This window comes from Onychomys torridus, chromosome 18 (assembly GCF_903995425.1).
Source record: "Onychomys torridus chromosome 18, mOncTor1.1, whole genome shotgun sequence".
Taxonomy (NCBI): Eukaryota; Metazoa; Chordata; class Mammalia; order Rodentia; family Cricetidae; genus Onychomys; species Onychomys torridus.
The window spans coordinates 26,430,936-26,451,830 of NC_050460.1; the positions used below are offsets into that span (position 1 = coordinate 26,430,936).

The 20,895-nt window shown below is 36.3% G+C and overlaps 1 pseudogene; it reads left to right on the forward strand.

The window, feature by feature from the left end:
* The first annotated feature begins 15,694 nt into the window (after positions 1–15,694).
* LOC118569362 lies at positions 15,695–19,920 on the forward strand (annotated as a pseudogene).
* The last annotated feature ends 975 nt before the right edge of the window (positions 19,921–20,895 follow it).

Sequence of the window (20,895 nt, forward strand, 5' to 3'; positions counted from 1 at the left end):
CCTGATTTTCCTAAGCTGATATTGAATCCTGTAACTTTGCTGAAATTGTTCATTTCTACCAGTTTTCTGGTGGATTTGTGGTTTCTTTTATTTATATAAAATCACACTACCTGCAAATGGGGATAAATTGACTTCTTTTCCAATTTCCATCACTTTAGTTTTCTTCTTTTATTTTACTGTCCCAGCTAACGCTTTTGGCACTGTATTAAAAAGGACTGGAGTGAGTGAACAGCCTTGTCTTCTTCCTAATTTCAATGAGATGATTTTAAGTTTTGTCTCCATTTAGGAAGACTTTCAGCTGTGGGTTTGTCATATATAGCCTTGGTTATGTTGAGGTATGTTCCTTCCAGCCCTAATTTCTGTAGGACGGTTATCATGGAGCCATGTTAGTTTTTTTTTTTTTTTTCAAAGTCTTTTTTTTTTATCTGTTGTGAAGATCACATAATCTTTTTCTCTAAGTCTATTCATAGGATTTATTACACTTATTGACTTACATATGTTGAACCATCTAGGAACCACTGAGATAAAGCCCACTTCATCACAGTAGATGATCTTTTTGATATATGTCTGTATTCAGTTTACAAGTATTTTATTGAGGATTTTGCCCCTATGTTCACTAGAGATATTGGTCTGTGTTATCTTTTGTTATTGTTGTTTGTGTCTTTACCTGGTTTGGGTAGTAAAGTGTGACTAACATTGTAGAGGGACATTTGAAGTGCTTTCTCTCTCTCTCTCTCTCTCTCTCTCTCTCTCTCTCTCTCTCTCTCTTCTTTTAAATAATTTTAGAAGTATTGGTTTTAAAGCCTCTTTAGAAATCTGACAGATTCTACCCTGAATCCACCTGGGCTGGGTTATTGTCATTTGTACGTAAAACAAGGAGAAAGCTCTCATATCAAGGCTGGACAAGACAACCCAATAGGAGAAAAGAAGTCTTAAGAAGAGGCAAAAGAGTCAAAGACACACCCACTTCCACTGCTACAAGTCCTACCAAAACACCAAGCTAATAGCCATAATATATACCCAGAGGACCTTGTAGAGACCCACGCAGGCCCCTTGCTTGCCACTTTAGTCTCTGGGAGCCCATATGAGCCCTGATTAGTAGATTCTCAGTAGGCAGTGTTCTCCTGGTGTCCTCCATGAAAATTTCACCTGTGTAAATGGAAATTAAACAGTTAGATTAATAGGTGAGTCCTTTCCTCAAACATTTTTTAAAAGAGTTCGAAGTGATGTTCAACATAAGAATCTTCAGCTTTCTCCTTTGCTTCATATTTAGCTTAATTGGCTATGTAAGTTACTGTGCTCTTTCAACTGCCTGTAGGTAGCTTAATGAAGCAGATTTCTATTAGGAAGCATTTACTTTTGATATGATTAAGCCCATTTTTTGATTATTTTCTTGAATCATAGAATAGAATTTTTTCTTAAACATTGTTTCCTATATGCATGTCATCTAAATTTAAAATCTCAAAAAGGTCATTAGAGGCTTTTCTCATTAAGCACCAGCTTTGCCATTTCTTAGGTTCTATGGCCTTAATTACTTATTGCCTTGCTTTACTCTATTTCTGATATAAATACTTCACAAAGTTCTCCATATTTCAGGTTATTACTCTAAGGACTTTATTTACATTGATTTAACTTATAAGACATTAATAAAATATAGACAGTGTGAATAAACTTTCTTTATAGACCACAGATTTGAAACGCTGAAGTCTCCTGTGGGTAACTTGTCCTACAGCTGCTAAACAGAACTGTTGTGACCTCATCACAAGCTGTGTGGCCAAGGTACAGTTTATAATTTAAAACTCTTCAAACCTGGTTCCTAGCTTGGACCTGACATAAAATGAATGAACAGTTAAGCTTTTGAAAAGACAATCTTGTTGTTGTTTCTCTTTGTATTTTATACAATTACATAAAAGATAGTTGGACACAACATGGGAAGACCCTAATCCATACTTTATTACAAGTTGAAACTATAAATGAACAAAATAAAAAGTAAACACTCTGTACAATAAGCAAGTTTTCTGGCTGACTAAGGAAGGCTGACCTTAACAGAGATGTTGGTGATGTTGCCCCCAGTAACCATGGCACAACAGGCATAAAGAAATCCAAAGAACTGAACTGGGGTAGGGGCTTTGTGGTGGAAAGAATGTGGGCTTTGGCACATACTCATTTAGGTCTCAATCTAATCATTGTTTTGCAAGATAAAATGACTTAAACTCTATGAGACTTGGTTTTTCTCATCTGGACAGAAATGGAGTTAACAATGTTTGATTGATAAACTAAACTAAATAACAAGTGAAGGGAAATGATGCTTAGCACAGAATATTAAAGCATAGACTAATATGAAATATGTCTTAAGACACGATTTTTCATGGATATATGAAGACCAAAAAGGAGAAATTATTACACAGAAGTCCCATACATCATTTCTTAAATAATTCCATAATTTTCTTTGCCTTCTCATAGTTCACCACCTTCCACAACTTGTTGTCTTCTGTTTGAATATGAGGAGACACCACAGAGTATGGAGTTGGTTGTACTACATCTCCCACTGACTCACACTCATGATACCAAGTGGTACCAAGATGAACACTGTCAATAGAAGCTTCTTTGATGGTCTCTGAACCAGCAGAAACCTCACTGGGAAACAGTTCCAGTTAATCTATCTCCAAAGTCTTGTTCAGAGACATCTCTCCATAGCTACTCTCTTGCCTACATAACTGACAAAATTACTATGGTTTCAAGTGTTAAAGCCAAAATGGATCCTCAGAAATGCTAACAGTATATTTCCAAACACAATGGTAATGGTGGGGAAGATGAAATCAAATGTTTTATCCATTGTACCCATGACCTAAAATGAAGACACTGCTATCTTTTATAATATTAAATGCACATAAAACTGGAAAATTATTATATTGCTTTACTGTTCCATTTTCTCCATTGCATCTAAAAATGAACACTTTAAAGTACCAATCTGTGCTTACATAAATGAAATATTTTCAAAAAGAAACTAGATACAAAAACTATTACTTTCAATTCCTATTTTCAGTGAAAAAATATTTCACCTTTAAGAGATAAAACAGTAATGAAAGTGATTTTAGAGTAACTGTTTCAGGAAGTTGGGTATTTGTGTGCGTCCTGTTATACAAAGTTACTTCTGCAGCACTACAAAATTAAAGGACACATTTCATTGCTGTTGTTTACAGTATCCATGGCAGTTAGGAGAGTAGGCAGATAAGTGCTTGGGGACACACTCAGGAGTGTTATGTGAGGAAAGGGAATAGGCCTTTGCCTCTGACTCCATGCCTGCCTCACACAACTGTTGTGGATCTGTCTAGCTTCACCTTACCTTGCCCAGAAGCACACCACGGATACTGTGTAGCTAGCTCCAGTGACGTCCTTTCCACCCCTAAACAGCACCAATAAGAGTGTGACCTGAGAGGCATGTTCATGCAGACTGGTCTTCTGCCACACTCAGCAAACCCCTCTCTTCATCAAGCTAAGCTGAGAGGCCTTTCAGGGAAACCTGTGGTGTGGAGCTCTGGTGTCAGTCACCCTAACTCCTGCAGCGCTGCCCCAGGGCTGCTGTGTCAAGGCAGGCAGCATAAGGAAAGATGTGTTTTCCTCTCCACTAGGTTCCTAGCATCATCAAGAACTGGAAAGAATCCAGAATAATTTCAATCATGATTATAAACCTTAATTTTTATTAAAAACTACAACACTTTAGGCACAAATGTTTTAAAATTCAGAAGATTGAATTCTCTTGAATTTTATTATTATTATAACTACTATTGTTTTTGTTGTTGTTGTTAAAAGAAAATCCAAGGTAGTCCAATCAAGCTTTAACTCACTAAAAGGAGGTGTGTGTGTGTGTGTGTGTGTGTGTGTGTGTGTGTGTGTAATTTAAATAATTAATTTTAAAATGATAAAATATTAACAGAGAAGAGTGCTTGGAATAATATCTTCTAGAATAGCAGAGAAGGTGGAGCAGTGTTGAGTCTCAATATCTCCTCTTATGTTAAATGTTCAGTGTAATTACTTATTAAATTTACAAGCTAGTCTGATTACACAAGTCTCCGGGTACATGTGAATCACATTATTATGTCTTATAAATCCTCCCAAGCAGAGAATCCTTTTAGTTTAATTTGCGAATAATTAGCTGAAATGTATTAGTAAAATCAAAAGCTAGTCAATGTTCATAATAGAGAAGCCAGTTACTATTTCTTGCTTGTATAGAAACATACAGAAAGGCATGTATATGCTTTTTCATGCAAAGTGAGAATTGAAGTACTTAAATAAGTAAATTGAATTATACTGAAGCTATTTCATACTAATTAGTTGATGTCTGTACTTCTCATTAGTCATGATTATTAAGTAATAATGTTATATTACGTGTCACTGTGTATGTTAAATTTTGGAATATAGCTTTTTTTCCACTGCTCAGGTCTATGCAAAAACAGTATTTAAATCCAAACTTACAAAATTTTCACTAACCCTAACCCTCTTCTCTGCATGTTACATGTCTCTGATTTTCAAGCCTTTTCTTCCTAGATCCCACTAGACTACATGACAACCCACCACAGACTGGTCGGCTTATGCAATAGATATTTTTGTTGTTTTGTTTTTCCTCACAGTTCTGAAAGTTAGAAGTCTGAAGCATCTATTCCTGGTACTGTGTCACTGTGTCTTTAGTTGAGGGAAAAACAGTAGGTGAACGGCCTCTTTTTAAGGACACTGATAACATTGGGAAGGTTTAATTCTCCCTTATTACTTCCTGATGGTGCTGAAATCAAATGTGGGGAGCTGAAGCCAATGCATACCTTCTCACATGAAAACACTTGCATACTGTGACACTTTCCAAACCCTTAGCTTGCTACAGGGTCACCTCTGAAGTCTTAACTCCAAAGTGTAATTTACCATGTATGTCAGAAGTGATACTGCCAAGCTGCTTTTCCTTCTTAGCAAAAATTTCTGTTCAGTTTTGAGCTCAGTATACCAGATAATTTAGAAGGCTCTAAGATGGAAAAGGTATAAAATAGACAAATGCATTCCAAAATGGAGAAGTGAGAAGAAAGGAAGGGTTGGATGGTCCCAAGCAAGATCAGCACTTCACCAGGAATAGTCATTAGATTCTGAGTCTTGAGAATGACCCTTTAAAATACATATTCTAAAATTTGATATTTGTTTATTGTTCAAATTAGTGATTTCACTATGATTTTTTTCAGAATATTTGTTTGTCAAATTTTCTATAATACATCAGTATTTTTTTAACTAGGAAGAAAATATATAGGTGTATGGCCGAACCTCTGGTTCAGAAGGTTTTTTTTTTTTTTTCTTATTTTATAAAGCTAAGAGGTATCTCCCTGTGCTTCTCAATAGTTCTTCCACATTATTTCTAGGATGTCATTATAACTTTAGCTCACAAAATGCTGAGTATTGTTCACACAATACCAAATTATATGTTTACTCCCTAGCCCTACACCTGTTGATTTAGAATGGTATCCTCTTTTCTAAAGTTATTTTTTCACTTAATTTTCTGTTTCCATTTCTGTTGTAGCAAAATACCCTGATAGAAAATATCACAGAGGGACTAGAGCTTTTACTTTAGCTTACAATTCTAAGGCATAGTCTTAGAATTCATAGAGAAGTCAAGGCAGGAACTTGAAATAGTCACATCACATCCATAGCCCAAAACACAAAGAATGAATATATGTAATGCATTCACTTGCTTGCTTATGCTCAGGTCCATATCTTTGCTCATGCAGTTTAGGATACGGGGAATGGTTCCCCACACAGTGGGCTGTTCTTCTCCCATCAGCTAAAATGATACAATATCTCCTTCAATGATATGCCCATTGCCCAACCTAATGTTCACAATCCCATACTGAGACTCTCTAACCAGTTGAGTCTATGTTGAGTCAACTTGACAATGAAAACTAACCATCACAATCACAATTAAAACTTATTTATTATCTAAGAAATTCCTAATATATTCACATGACCAGAAAAAACCTTCAAATCATATCAATGTGATAACATAATAACCACAGCCCTACTTCAGTATATTAAGTCTATAATTTCAGCTTCAATATTTTAACTACATCTCTGTAGGGATACATATTTTAGTAACTTGTATTCTTTGATGATTCCTCTTCAAAATTAATTTTGTCATGTTCTTTTCAAATGTTCAAAAAACTGGAAAGAAACTTGACATAATAAGAAAAAATTAAATAAAAATTATAAGGAAAATAATCTCCTTCTGTAGTTCTATAAATAAATTATGGCAGGCCTTTTCATCTTTCTAAATGGAGAGAAGTTCTCTTCCAGTGGTAATTAACCATATTGAAGAATTGGTTATCTTTTAATTGTATTTTAGGCAGGGAAATATATTAGGCTAAATTAAAATAAACTTGTTACAATAAAGAGTGTTTTTTTAAGTCTTTTTGACTTTACAACAAATAAAACAATTATCTGTGATCTATAAGACCAAGCACTAGTTTCTGATTTTAACATGCTTTTTAAAAAATTTCTTAACTTTAAAATATGGAGACAAAGGAGAACAGAAGTGTCCTCAGAAGAACATTCTGAATGTTGTATTATTGATTCAGTTCATAGACACACTGGTGTCTAACTGGCTTTCATCCCCTATAATCATCCTGCAACATCCTGGTCACGTTCTCCAAACCTGTGCTGAAAAAATGCTAACATACCCATTAGATAAAAGGTCTCCAATGTCATTTCTAACACAAAAGGATTAAGCTCTTCCTATGTAGCATCACAGCCTCTTTAGCCTAAGCCAGGATGCCACTGCAGAGATAGGCAACTGTGGGTTTCATAGTTCCCAACAGCATAATCTAGAGCCTTGTGTCTCAGCTAGAAAGAACTTCGAAAAGCACATGTGGGTTTTCTTAATGAGGGACTTTTGCAGAGTATAGGTTCAAAGACAAAATCTCACACTTTTTCGTTAGACATCTCTGAGGTATATCTGTATCCACCTATTTTTATCATTAATAATATGTTAAGTTAACATGCAAGCAATAGCTTTTGTTGTGGCAGTTCTTTAAACGGATCATTGCACTTTGGTCTGCTCACCTTGTTACTCACTGCCTTCTCCACAGTCTCCCTCAGACTTGTGTTTATGGACAAGGTGGCATTTTGATATTATTTTATTTTTTAGTAAATTCACATTCAAAAGGTGGGAGACTAATTAAAAAGTGGGTCTAAAAATGAAAGACTCCCTGGGAACAAGTAATCGAAGGGTTTTTGTTGTATTTGTCTTTAATAACTTATTCTCCATTATTCTCACCCTCACACAAAAAACAACCCCAATGAAATAATAACAAACCAAGACATCAATTACTTTACTAGTTGATGTGACAAAATACCTCAAAAAAAATCTGGAGAGGGAAAGTGTTTCAATTTGTTTCATGGCTTAAGAAGGGACAGGGTACCTCGTGGTGAAGGAGACATGGTGTCAGGAGACAGAGGTGGGTGATCACACCCAGTTGGAAGTCAGGAGGTAGAGAGGTGGGTTACTGGTTGTCAGGGACCTTTCTCTTCCCCTTCCTTTTTATTCACTGTAAGACCTAACTCATTCAATGGGCGCTGGCCTCACTTAGAATGGGTCTTTCTGCTCCAATTTATCCTCTCTGTAAATGTCCTCACAGGCTTGCTCAGAAGTATGTTTTGTTGGTGGTGTAAAATCTGGCTATTGACAATATGGGTAAATCATCACAGGAGCAAAGCAAAACAAAAGGAAAAACACAGAAAGCTAAGCAACTTTCAGAGTCGAGCATTTTATCTATTATAGTCTTCTTTGTGGCGATGAGTTCACTGATCATAAGTTAGATAAATGAGCATGTATAGTTTTATGCTTATCAAGGGTATCCAAATAAAGCTGTTAAAGTCAGTTTAAAATGTTTCAGGTATGTTTGTTTTTAAAGTGTCAAGAGTTGTGGCATCTCAGTCTTCTCTTCTAAGGTAGTCTAGTAAAAAAAGCTAGAAACCTTTAACAGCTGTGTTCAGGAATTTCTAATTCAATCACAAAAAATAAAGTATCAAGGAAGATATATGAACCCATTCTCCTGAGGTTTCGCTGGAAAATCTCCTGATTCTAGTAGTCAGTACTGCTTAGTTGGTGGCCAGGGGCCAAGAGAATTAACGACATATTTTTCAAATCTGAAGAACATCATTAAGTGATTGAAAAAGAATAAAATTTATTGTTTTTCAGATAATGCCATCCTGGCGACAACAATCTGAAAAATCTATTTATGAAGGACTATCATTTTGCAATTGATGCCATGTGATGGTAAGTTTTGGTTAATTAATGTGTTTCAGCCAAGAGCAGATAGACATGAAATAGTAAATGCTTCTCAATTAGAAATGGTAACCTAGAACTTGACACGGGGAGTATTAGGGTAAGTCAAAACCTTAGAGGCTAAATTTACCTTAAATGCAGGGAGATTCATTCTATTTAAGATAAAAATAGTATGTAAAATGCTTATAACTTGTACTTGCCATTGTATCATTAGAAACGTAAACCATTATTTACACATGGGAGTTTTAGGCTGGAATGCTGTTTAAAACAGACATTAATGTGTTAACCTTGGAGAATCACTTATATGATGATAGAATCTTTATAATTCGGAAACGTAATGTATTTCGGTGCTAAGGAATTAGAGCAAGGTTCATGAATTAAAAATGTGGTGATGGAATAAACTGGTCTCCTGGAAGATGCTTGCTTTTCTCTGTGTGCTCTATGCCTAGGTCTGCATCCCCTGAGCAGACGGTATGAAGACTGGAAAGCAAAAACTGGACACTACTCAAAATTGGACACTACTCTGGCACTCAGACTTGCATGTATTTGGTAAATGTTTTTATTAGGACACTTTTATGGTTTGGACATTTTTTTGACATTTATGAACATTCTTGTATTTCAGGATATAAAATGGAAGGCTAAATTATGCACTCTGTAGTTTAATTTTGAAACAATCACAAGTGAAAGTGATTAGCAGATGTTGTCATTAATTATCCTCTCAGCTCTGTTAATGCATGTGATTACAATAGTCAATATTTTCATGAAATAGTGACAGTACAATTGAAACAATTTTCCAAACAAAAACCTCAGAAAACATTATCAACAAAATGCCAATTAAAATTAAAATATTTTCATTTATAATTAAAATTTTTAACTTACTAATGCATAAAGAAGAATGCAAATTCTAGAAGAATGTAATATCACTAGCAATGAAAGACGGGTTATTTTTATGCATTAATGGTATGTTGGTTTGCAGGGTAGAAATATGCTTTGTAACTGTTTCACATGTGGATGTGAGGACTAATGATTTCTCAAAAGTAATTTAATTTGTTGTGAAAGTGATAAGCTACAGAACACCTAGCCTTTGGCTTCTGTTGATGTATATTTATTAGTAACATATTTAAAACATTTCATTTTTAGAACAAATTAAGTCAGACTCAAATATCTGAACACCATGAGTTATCTCCAATAACTAAATTTGCAATTGTCAAAAACAAACCAAAATGTATTTAAAATATTTCACCTAGATATTTATAACCATTTAAAGACAAAATGATACCAAGAAATAAACAGGAAATACAATCCAGTTATTTAAAGCTATATTTTAGTTTTAGTTGTAGAAATATGGAGATTCGTTAAGAAATTCAAATTATACTTTTATGGCTTAATCTCTTTCTGTCTTATTGTACCACTTTTAAAATATTTTATAATATTTTATTTTTACTTAATTTTTAAAATAATTTCATTTATGAATAGTTTATTTATATGGTTTTTGCAAGTCCTCTCATACCCCCCCATTTGTGGTCTCTTCTTTTTAATTATTATTGCCACACATATTATATATAATATATATATATATATATATATATGTGTGTGTGTGTGTGTGTGTGTGTGTGTGTGTATATGTGTGTGTGTATGTGTGTGTGTGTATGTGTGTGTGTGTATGTGTGTGTGTGTATGTGTGTGTGTGTGTATGTGTGTGTGTATGTGTGTGTGTGTGTATGTGTGTGTGTATGTGTGTGTGTGTGTGTGTGTGTGTGTGTGTATGTGTGTGTGTGTGTGTGTATGACTACTTGGTATTAGATAATCAATTAGAAGACAGACACCTAGGGAAGATTTATTCCCTCTCTCAGCAGTCATTTATTCCCTGTAGCTTTTTATCTTTGGGTGAAACCTTGTGATATTTCTTCCATCCATGTTGGCATGTAAATAGTGCTGTCTACATCTTATTCAGGTGACGGTGTCATTGAGATTTCATGGATGCAGCTTCCCTGTCATAGATAGAAGATACAGCCTTGCCACAGACATCCTGGTCCTCCAACTCTTACAATCCCCCTCAGATGTTCCCTGAGTCTTAGATGTTGGGGTTGAGTTGTAGATGTATTCTCTGGGGTTGCACATAACATGCATAGCTCTCTGCATTTTGACCAGTGTGGCTTTCTGCAATGGCTTCTGTCTGGGGCAAATGAAGTTTCTTTGATGAGTGGTGAGAGCTACACTAGTTTGTGGAGATGAGAGTCAGTGTTATGCAGGTAGAAATTATACTGCTTTGGGAATTTGATGGTAGTGGGTTCTCCTGTGGATCCCGAGCCTCACCAGCCATGGATAGTACCTATAGTAGAGTCCTAGACATGAATCCCTTGAGTGCGCTTTAAACATGTCATGTTTAAGAAACTGAATATTTTTTGACCATTAGAAGAGGGAAACATGTTATCTGATACAATTAGTGATAACAAAGGGACAAGTTGTATGTATATTGAGGTTTATACATAGAACATCATTTGGATGTGAAATTTAACAAATTAATGTTCTTATCCAAAGAGACAAAATATTAAAAGACAAGTTTCATCTTGGCCTGGTCTCAAAACTATGCTATATCTGCAGTATACAGAACTGTTTCCAACTGTTGGAGAGATTACCTCACTGTAACATAAAATTCATGCCAGAAAGTGAAAATTTTTCCAAAGTAGTGCTTCTGGTTTTGTAAAAGTGGGCACAAATGTCAAATACCATATCAGGATCTGTCCTAGAATTACTTATTGTCTCAGATACGCATACTTTTCCTTGTTAACCACAAAACCAGCACAAAGATGAAATGTTCCCATGAGCACATTTGATTATCTCACATTAATTTCCTCACAAAATTCATCACATTTCCTCTCTTATAATTCAGATTTGTGACTCTTAGGTGTAATATCACATTTTCAGTTTGATTTATAGATAGGGAATTTATTTTATTAGAAATGAAAGTCACATTTAAACTAGCAACTAAAAATATAACTTTGTGTATTTGAATGTGATGTATATGCCTGTGTGTATGAGTGTGTGTAGGTACACACATCCATTTGTGCAGAGGCCAAAGAAGAACACCAGGGGTCCTGCTCTACCACATTGTACTTTGTATCCTTAAAACAGTGCTTCTCATTGAACCTGAAGCTTAGTGATTAGCTAAACTGGCTGTCCGATAAGTTCTAGTAATTGTCCTGTATACCACCTACATCTAATGTTGGAGCTACAGGAGCATGTGACCCCACCCAGCTTTTACATGGTGCTGGCTATCCAAACTCGGGTCCTTATGCTTGTATAGCAATCCATCTTATCAACCAAGACATCTCCACAGCCTGTAAAATACCTTTGAAGCTACACTGTACCCAAGCAAATTAATTTCTTATCTTCCATACTGGTTGTTAATATTTAAACTACTGAAGCAACACACAGTGAAATACTTTCTGCTATTACAACTCAGGACGTGCACTCTCACCCAGCAAGGCTGGATGCTCACTGGAAAGTCTCACTCCACTGCTAGCATTTGTGTTCCTAGATGCTGTCTGGGAATCCTTTGTGATGAAGAATTATACCATTTTCATTTTTAATGGTTACATGAGTATTTAAATTTTAAGTTGCCACTGTATTTTCTTTGAGAAATGATAGGTATTGATATTAAAAATGAACATCATCAGGAATTAATTAATTGTTTGCCTGAGCCTATGAAATATTTTGCAATGGGAGAATTAAATGTCCTATTCACTTACCACAGACAGAATAACTTTCTACTACAGGACAAGTAGTCCTCCTCAGAACTTAGATGAAAGACAGACCAAGATTATATATAACTCATAAATCAAAAAAGTGCAAATAAAAGCTTTCACATATTCCAGAAAATTTAATAATTCATACATACAGATGAAATGGGCTGTAGAATCTGGTTTAAGAAATACTCAAAATCACAAAGATCTTCAACTTAGTGATGAAATTTAAAATGTACTCTTGAATGCTAATCGCTGTTGACAACTCTGTTGGCATGTTAAATCTCACAGCTCCAAAATTATTTGATGCAAAAATAGGAAAAAAAAGCTCACAGGAAGTTGTTGTTTAATGTACATTGCTGTTCATGTTAGAAGATCATGAAAATGTTGAAACCTTAGCAGATTCATTTAGATAAAATGTCCAGATGAGTTAGTACATGTACGTACAACACATGCATATGCAGAAATAACACATATTACCATGAAAAGGATAAAGAACATGTCATATCTAAGAAATGGATTAATTTTGACCATTAAAAGAGGGAAACATGATATCTGATACAATTTTTTAGTGATAATAATGGCACAAGTTGTATGTATATTGAGGTTAATACATAGAACATCATAAAAGACTCATTTCAGGCCCCTTTGTTGAAATGATTGCTTTGGGTCCACAGTCGATGTTCTGACTCAGCGTATCTGAGCAGAATAACCAAGACAGCTGCATGTAAATTAAATTTCCCTTGTGATTATTTTGCAGTGTCATCTAATATTTTAAAGTAATGAGAGCACAGTTTGGTATGTATCCATTGTTTTAGTAAATCAACATGAAGCTGCTAGTTACCCAACCACAGAACTCAATATCTTAACACGGCAAAGACTGGGAAATGAAAGCTTCATCTGCCACTGATTTACTGTTTAACCTTGAAAAAAATCCCCTGGGTTCCCCAGGCTTTTAGTCCTCTCATGGGCATGTAGCTGGAGTTTTCTCTAGTCCTACCTGGGCCCACAGCTGCTCATATCCAAGTAAACACACAGAGACTTATATTATTTATAAACTGTTTGGCATGGCAGGCTTCTTGCTATCCAGTTCTTATATCTTAAATTAACCCATTTCTATCAAGCTATAAATTGTCACATGGCTTGTGGCTTACTGGTATTTTACATCATGCTTCCTCTGTCTCTGGCTGGTGACTCCTGACTCAGCCTTCCCTTCCCAGAATTCTCCTCTCTGCTTATCCCACCTATACTATACTCCTTGCCTTGGGCAATCAGTGTTTTAGTTATCAAATAAATCAGAGCAACACATTCATAGCATACAGAAAGACATCCCTAGCATGGACAGAATGAAGCATTAAGCTAGATGACTTCTGGAGAGCCTTTCCATTTTATCATCCCGTTGAAGTTCGATGTAAAGAATCATGTGGCTCTGGAAATGAGTGTGAGGTACCCAGTCTCAGAAAGAGAAGTAAAGCATGTGTTGTCACATATGTGGATGCTTAACTTAAGTAAATATTTATTACTGCGGCTATGAGTCTGCATGCAGGCTATGCAACTAGAAAGCCCATTAGAAGGGGAAACAAGGTAAATGGAGAGATAAGCAGTATAGGAAATAGAAGGGTATGGAAGGAGAATCAAACAAAAGCAATTAGATGTGCAAATATCAAAATGAAACTACAACTTTGTATGCTAATTTAAAATATAAATGTAGAACATGAGATGAGCCTCTCCTATGTTATGAAGGCTTACAAAATTTCTACTCACAATGTCCACAGATTAAATTTCTATTTGCCCTTCCAATTAAAATATATTATGCCTTTAAGTTTGTAGAAATTGGAAAGATGACATTTGTGCATCTATACTAAGAGTGATATCACTGCCACTTACCAGTACCATGCTCCCATTTCTGTGCTTCCCTAAATAAATTTGAAATAGGTTTTAAAGTCTGGTTCCCTTCCACAGAACACCACTTGAACTTTTGAGCAGTCATGATGAAATGGTGAAGACTTTTGTTTAAGGAACACAGATTGCCATGGGCTCTTTCCAGAAGCAGTGGTTTCAAAATATTCAATTAAATTTTCTCTTTGAACCCTTGGAAGAAAAGAGTTTAGTTAAAGTACCCATTTAAGAGATATTGCTTCTAGGAGCAGGATGCTTTGAAATGAAATTATCTAATGACTCTTTAAAAATCCTGTCTTCAATAATTTCTCTCTAGCACCATGTCAGTGAAATTTCACCTAAATCACAGAGGGGAAAAGTGGCACTCTGTCAAGTTGCCACAGGAAATTGCTCAGAAATATGAAGCAAATGGTGTGGTCTAGATGTGAAGTGTTCAGGGTTCACCTCCACTCTCATGCATCTCACACTCATATGTTTTGTATCTACTGCAAACAATTCTTTTCCTGAATAATATCTATAATGACTCAAAGTTCTACTGTGTTTTCAGAAGTTTGTTGGAGTTTATGCACACATATTTGATCAAAGGTCCACTGAAAACCTACATTAGCCCCTCAAAGGAGTTCCCACTGTGAGCTAGTATGGTTTTCCAGGAGGAGGTTTTGAAATCTGGAGATCAACAGTATTTCTCATCATTTTCTGTTTTCCTAAGAGGTAAAGTTAAATTCTTAGTCCTATCCTAATGAGAACATCTGAATTTTAACATTTAATTCAAGTATATAATTTCCCAGTGTAATAACTGAACACACTCCTCTCACAGCTCCAAGATTTAAATTTCTACATTTGTATTCTTTTTTAAAAATTACCTGTTTATTTATTTTAATTTTTCATGTGTGTGTGTGTGTGTGTGTGTGTGTGTATGTGTGTGTGTGGGTGTGGGTGTGTGGGTGTGTGGGTGTGTGGGTGTGTGGGTGTGTGGGTGTGTGTGTGTATTACACTAGTGCAGGATATCATAGGTATCATAAGAGGACACCAGATCCCCTGGACCAGGAGTTATATGTATTATATGCAGTTGTGAGCCTCCATGTGTGTGCTGGGAATCAAACCTAGGTCCTCTGAAAGAGAGGTAAATACTCATAACCACTAAGTCATTTCCATGGTCTCTATTTTTTTTATTGGATTTAACCTTAGACTAGTATGCTAGAAATTAATGCATAATATCTAATTCTGGCTTGGCAGTATAGACTGGTAAACTTTTCATAATTTGACTGCAGATTTATAATTTTTTTCCTAAGAGTAGTAGGACAATTGGTAGGTATTGGTCACTAAGAACTCTGTTTATCTCATTGAATCACTGGAACTGTTCTTTAAATTTTCCATCATTTCTTTTATGATTTCTTTTTTGTTGTTGTTGCTATTGTTTTGTGTTTTCTGTTTGTTTGTTTGATTGATTTATTTTGTGTGTGTGAATGTATATGTGGCTTTGGTTTTGTTGTATTTGTTCAATCTTCTGTTTGATTTTTTGTGTGTTTGTTGCTTTGGTTTTGGTGGTGTTCTTCAATCCTCTTTCTTCTCTTGAAAACTTCTGGTTCTCTTACAATGCATGTCTAAGCAGAATCAATTAAAATGAGAAAAAGAGCGGGCTGCCCTAGCTGCTGGTCCAGTACCTCTGTGGTCTCACCCTAGACCTTTGCAGTGGCTGCAGTCCTGTGGGTAGCAGGCCCCAAGTAACAGCAGCATGGAGGAATTTAATTCCGAAGACTTCTCTATGCTAGATGAGGATGAGGACTATGTGCCATCAGGTGGAGAGTACAGTGAAGATGATATCAATGAATTAGTGAAGCAAGATGAAATGGATGGTCAAGAGCAGGCTGAGAAAACCAAAGGGAAAAGAAGGAATGCTCAGAGCATTCTAGCTAGAAAGAGAAAATAAAGTGTATTGGTGAAATTATTAAGGCCACTCCACGTAGTTAAAAGGGAGGTTTATTTTGTGGAGTAACTTACAAATGCAGGGATAGGTAACAGGGTCTGGCAAAGGTATGGTGCAGTCTGGCGGTGTTCTCTGGAGAACTCTGCTCAGTCTACCTCCAGCATCCAGGGTCCTAGCACCAAGAGGGACCTCTCCTCTCGATCCTGGGTCTTCAGCTTCCTCCCTCAGCCCCGCCTTGTGAGTGTGACCATTACTGAAGCCTCAGTGGGGGTTGGAACTTCCAGGCCAAGGCTGGGATAGCTATCCACTACATCTCCCCCTTTTTGTCTAAATAAGAAGGTTCTAACCTAATACAAGACTGTATACAAAGAAATGGTTATCAAATATTGTCCAGGAGTAATGAGGGATAATGACCTAGATAAGTTGAAATTACAATAAATGCAAACAATATCAAGCAAAAAACACATGCTAAAATCCAGGGAATTCTTGAGCGTGGGTAGGTGGCATGTTACAAAGATCATTCCAAAAGGTGTCCTATCCTAAAAAACCTGAGTCTAATACTTAATATACTCTATCTAAGATATTATATATGTATATATACTAAGTTGTAACTATAACTGCTAGTCTTCAACCTCATCAAAGACCTGAGAAGGAATATAATAATACCTGAGAAATGGGAGAAGGACGCAAGCAACTTTCAGGAGTCTTGCAAGAGTAGACAGAGACAGCTGGCAGCCTGGACAGTCACCTAATGTTTCTCAGCATCATTGGTGCATTCAAATTGGCTACAGGCCTAGAGTATCTGACAGACCATTTTCAGAAGCCAGAACTCTGAAAGACCATCTTACCCTGTCTTGGCAAAGTACAGTGGTCGCTTACCTTGTGTCCCGCTTGTCCAGAAAGGACAGCATTTGTACTGTCAGCAGTTGAGGCAAGGGCCCAATGTGTTGGCAAGAGTTTCCATCTAAAACCTGAAAAAAAAGATTTTAAAATGGAGCTAATAACAGCTTCCTAGTTGTCTCTCTCAAGTTAGCAGCAGCCTGCCGGTTTGAGCTACTATGGCGGGTTCCTGGCATGTGTGTCTGACCTGCAGTGTGGCAGGAATGAGGAGTCTACAAGTGACACTTTACTAAGCTGTATGGTGGATTTAGCCTTATGCTAGTTAAAAAAAAAAGTTTCTGGGCTATGCACTACTTTTCTAGAACTGCTTCTGATAGTTGATGGTACACATGGCTCCAGACCCAGAGCTGGCGGTAAACTATACCACCGCCACTTTGGGAAGCTGAGGTGGGCAGAGCCAACAGCCACGGCAGTGTTTCAGTCTTACAAAGATGGATATTACACAGAGAATCTGGTTTATGTTGTCTTTGGGATTTTTAACTGCAGAAAAAGATTTGATCGTAAAAGCTGTTGAGTTAAACAAATATGTAAATTTTAAAGGTACCTTGACTTCAAAATTTATGTATAAGGATATGTTGCTTTGGAAAAGATTCTCTGGTTTTGTTTCCACAAAAAGCCAGAGGCTATGGATTTGTTCCAGATTAAGATACATCAGGTTTGATCAGCCAAGACCACCTGAAAGGTCTCCGATGACACCATGGCCCAGATGATCCAACATCCAGAATGGTTTCAAGGCAACTGTCTCAGAGGTTTACCCTCACGGACTACTCCATAATCCTAAAATTTTCTTTGTGTCCCCATAAGATATAGCGTCCCCCTCCAACAGGAAGTAGTAAGAGAAACTATACCCAAATTCCCAGCTGGCTTTGGAGACGGAATTGGCTCACTCCTTCTCTAAACCCAGGCATATTGTTAAGATATCCCTGTGTCCCAAATCAGAAGAGCCCTCTGGTATGGGACAGAGAAAAACCAATAATTTTCTTTAAAACAGGTTGATTATGAATGTGATCTCTTTCTAAAGAAGAAAAGGGGATATGATATAGATATAATAGGATAAAAGGGTAGATTAAGGAACTTACTTCTAAAGAGCAACAACTTGTTTAAAATGTTTTACATTGGTATAGATTTTAGTCTATTGATACAAACTTAAGGTTAATTTTGTTATACTGTGTGCATATTTCTACTCATGATTAAGGTATTATGTTTGTATAGATCATTTTAAATTGTAATAGATAATTAAAAATAGATTAATAATTAATCATCTATGATTATAATAATCATAACCATGTTAGTTAAGTCTTCTAGGTATACATATAGATATTTCAGATAGATAGGTAATCTTCAATACTTCAAAGATGTGTAGAATATGGCATTTAAAATACTTTTAAAATTTAGACTTTCTGGACAGTGAGGCATGTCTGCTTCTGGCAGCACCGATTTACTTCAGAGAAGAGGATGGGCACTGAAGACACTTCATATGGAGTTTATCGTCGCCTTGGCAAAAATAGCCATTTGAGCAAGAAACTGTTCTTGCCTGGACTGCTTGATCAACTGGACATGCAGGACCTATAAAAAGGTGACCATTGAAAGTTGCTTGACAAAATGGTCCTTCAGGTTCTTGCTTCACAGAGGAAACTGCCAGACATTCTATAGGACACTGAAAAAAGTGACCAAGAGACTCTAGCCCTGTGGGCTGAAGACAAATGCCCCAACTTTACAAAGGAAAATTAGGTGACTGTCCAAGCTGCCAGCTGTCTCTGTCTACCCTGCAAGACTCCTGAAAGTTGCTTGCATCCTTCTCCCAGTTCTCAGGTAATATTATATCCTTCTGAGGTCTTTGATGTGGTTAAAAACTAGATAGTTATAATTTCCTCAGTTATAATAAAAAATAGGTTAGTTATAAAACCTTAGACTCACAAATATAAGATAGACAGGATATGTTCTTTAATATTGTAACTGTAATTCTTGCTTAATAATTGTTTTGTTGTCTATAATTTTACTATATAAAAGTTAAAACCTTGCTTTTTGAAAAAAAAAGAAAAGGGGAAGTGCTGTGGGATGTTCTGTATGTTAAATATGTTGCTCTGATTGGTTAAAATAAATAAAGCGCTGATTGGCCAGTAGCTAGGCAGGAAGGATATGGTAGGTGGGACAAGGAGGAGAAAAATTGGAGAAAGGGAAGGCTGGGGAGAGACGCTGCCAGCCACCGCCATGACAGAAAAGACATAAGGTACTGGTAAGCCACAAGCCACGTGGCAAAGTATAGATTAATAGAAATGGGTTAATTTAAGACAGTAGAAGTAGGTAACAAGAAGCCTGCCATGGCCATACAGTTTGTAAGTAATATAAGTCTCTGTGTGTTTACTTGGTTGGGTCTGAGCGACTGTGGGACTGGCGGGTGAGAGAGATTTGTCCTGACTATGGGCCAGGCAGGAAAACTAACTACAAAAGTGGCCTATTTTTAGAAGATGAAGAGAAGGATGGCAAAGAAGAACGTGGAGGTAGTAGTAGTGGAGAAGATGAAGAGGAGCAAGGAGGTCTTGGATATGAGAATGCATGGGAAAAAGAAGGAAGATGAACTATGGGCCAACTTCCTTAATGATGTGGGACACAAGTGAAAAGCATCTCCAAGTTCGCAAGTTAAGGCAGCAGAAGAGATCAGTTCAAATAAACTGTTGACGAAAGCAGATGAGCTGGAGAAACCTAATGAATCAGAAAAAAAGAAAATTACCAAGGTGTTTCACTTTGCTGGTGAAGAAGTAAGGGTGACTAGGGAAGTAGATGCTGCGTTCAAGGAAGCCAAGCCTTTACTCAAGCTCACTGAGAAAGAGAACCCTCAGGCTGTCATCACTTCAGCAGCACCAGCACTCCCTGCCAGGTTGGGGATAAAAAGGTCAAGTGGTATGAGCAGCCTTTCGGGGAACATTGGAGCCAAAAGACAGAAAATGAGCACCCTTGAGGAGTCCAAACTGGACTGGGAGAGCTTAAAGAAGGAAGAACAGATTGGTAAAGAACTGGCTATCCATAACTGAGGGAAAGAAGGGCACATTGAATGAAAAGATTTTCTGGATCAAGTGGACCACAGGCAGTTTGAAATTGAGTGAGATCTCAGGCTGAGCAAAATGAAACCTTGACATTCTGGGGAGAATTAGTAGCATCTTAATCCTATTGACAATGTGAGTGAGCTCTTCTGTGTGTCTGTGAAATATTTCTAGTGTTTGTCATGCTTCCAGCAAGGCCCCTTTTCTACGTTGCAGTTTGGTTTATGTATCTTAATCTCAGCTGGTTTCATTAATTTTACTTTTTAAAATTTGTCTTTAAGTAAACAAATAGAAACCATCAAAAAATAAAATGATAAAAGAGGTCATATATATATTGAAGAGCTAAGATGATAATGAGGCGTTAATGGAAGCAGTTTGTGCTGGGTAAGCCCATAATATTTCTTATAACTAACATACTTTAAAATGTTAGTTTCTATTCATAACAAAAATATTGTCAGTTCTTATAAAATTTCCTCTTTTTTTTTTTTTTTTTTTACTGTCAGCAACTTGGAAAGATTTTTGGCCTAGGACACCAACAAGGAGACAGTCACATTCTTCCAGTCAGCAGAAAGGTAAGTGAAAGAGAAGGCAGTATTATGCCATTCACTTATTTTAAGGCCAAGGCAATACATATAATTTCTGTTCTGTTGGTGAAAACCAGTTAAATAACTCCATCTAGCTGCAAGGGAGTCTAGGAATAACTGTGACTTACCAGACAAATGATTCAGAAGCAATAAACACTATAGAAAAGAAACAGGAATTTTTTGATAGGAAACAGTTGTTCATCAGAGTTAGCAAAAAAGAAATTGGAGTTTTGTTATTAAACATAATATTTACACTTAATTTCCATTATCCATATGTATAGGGATAGCCATAATCTTAATCTCTAAACTCAAACTATAATCTTATCCTCAAATTCTAAACTATCATGTTGCAGTCAAATGCTTCTTCTTCAATATAAGTATATAGTTTTTAGAAGACTTGGAAAATTGTATTAGAATATCACTAAAAATTGTAAATATTAGAACACAATGTAGACATTTAAGAGATACTAAGACGTATGAATGC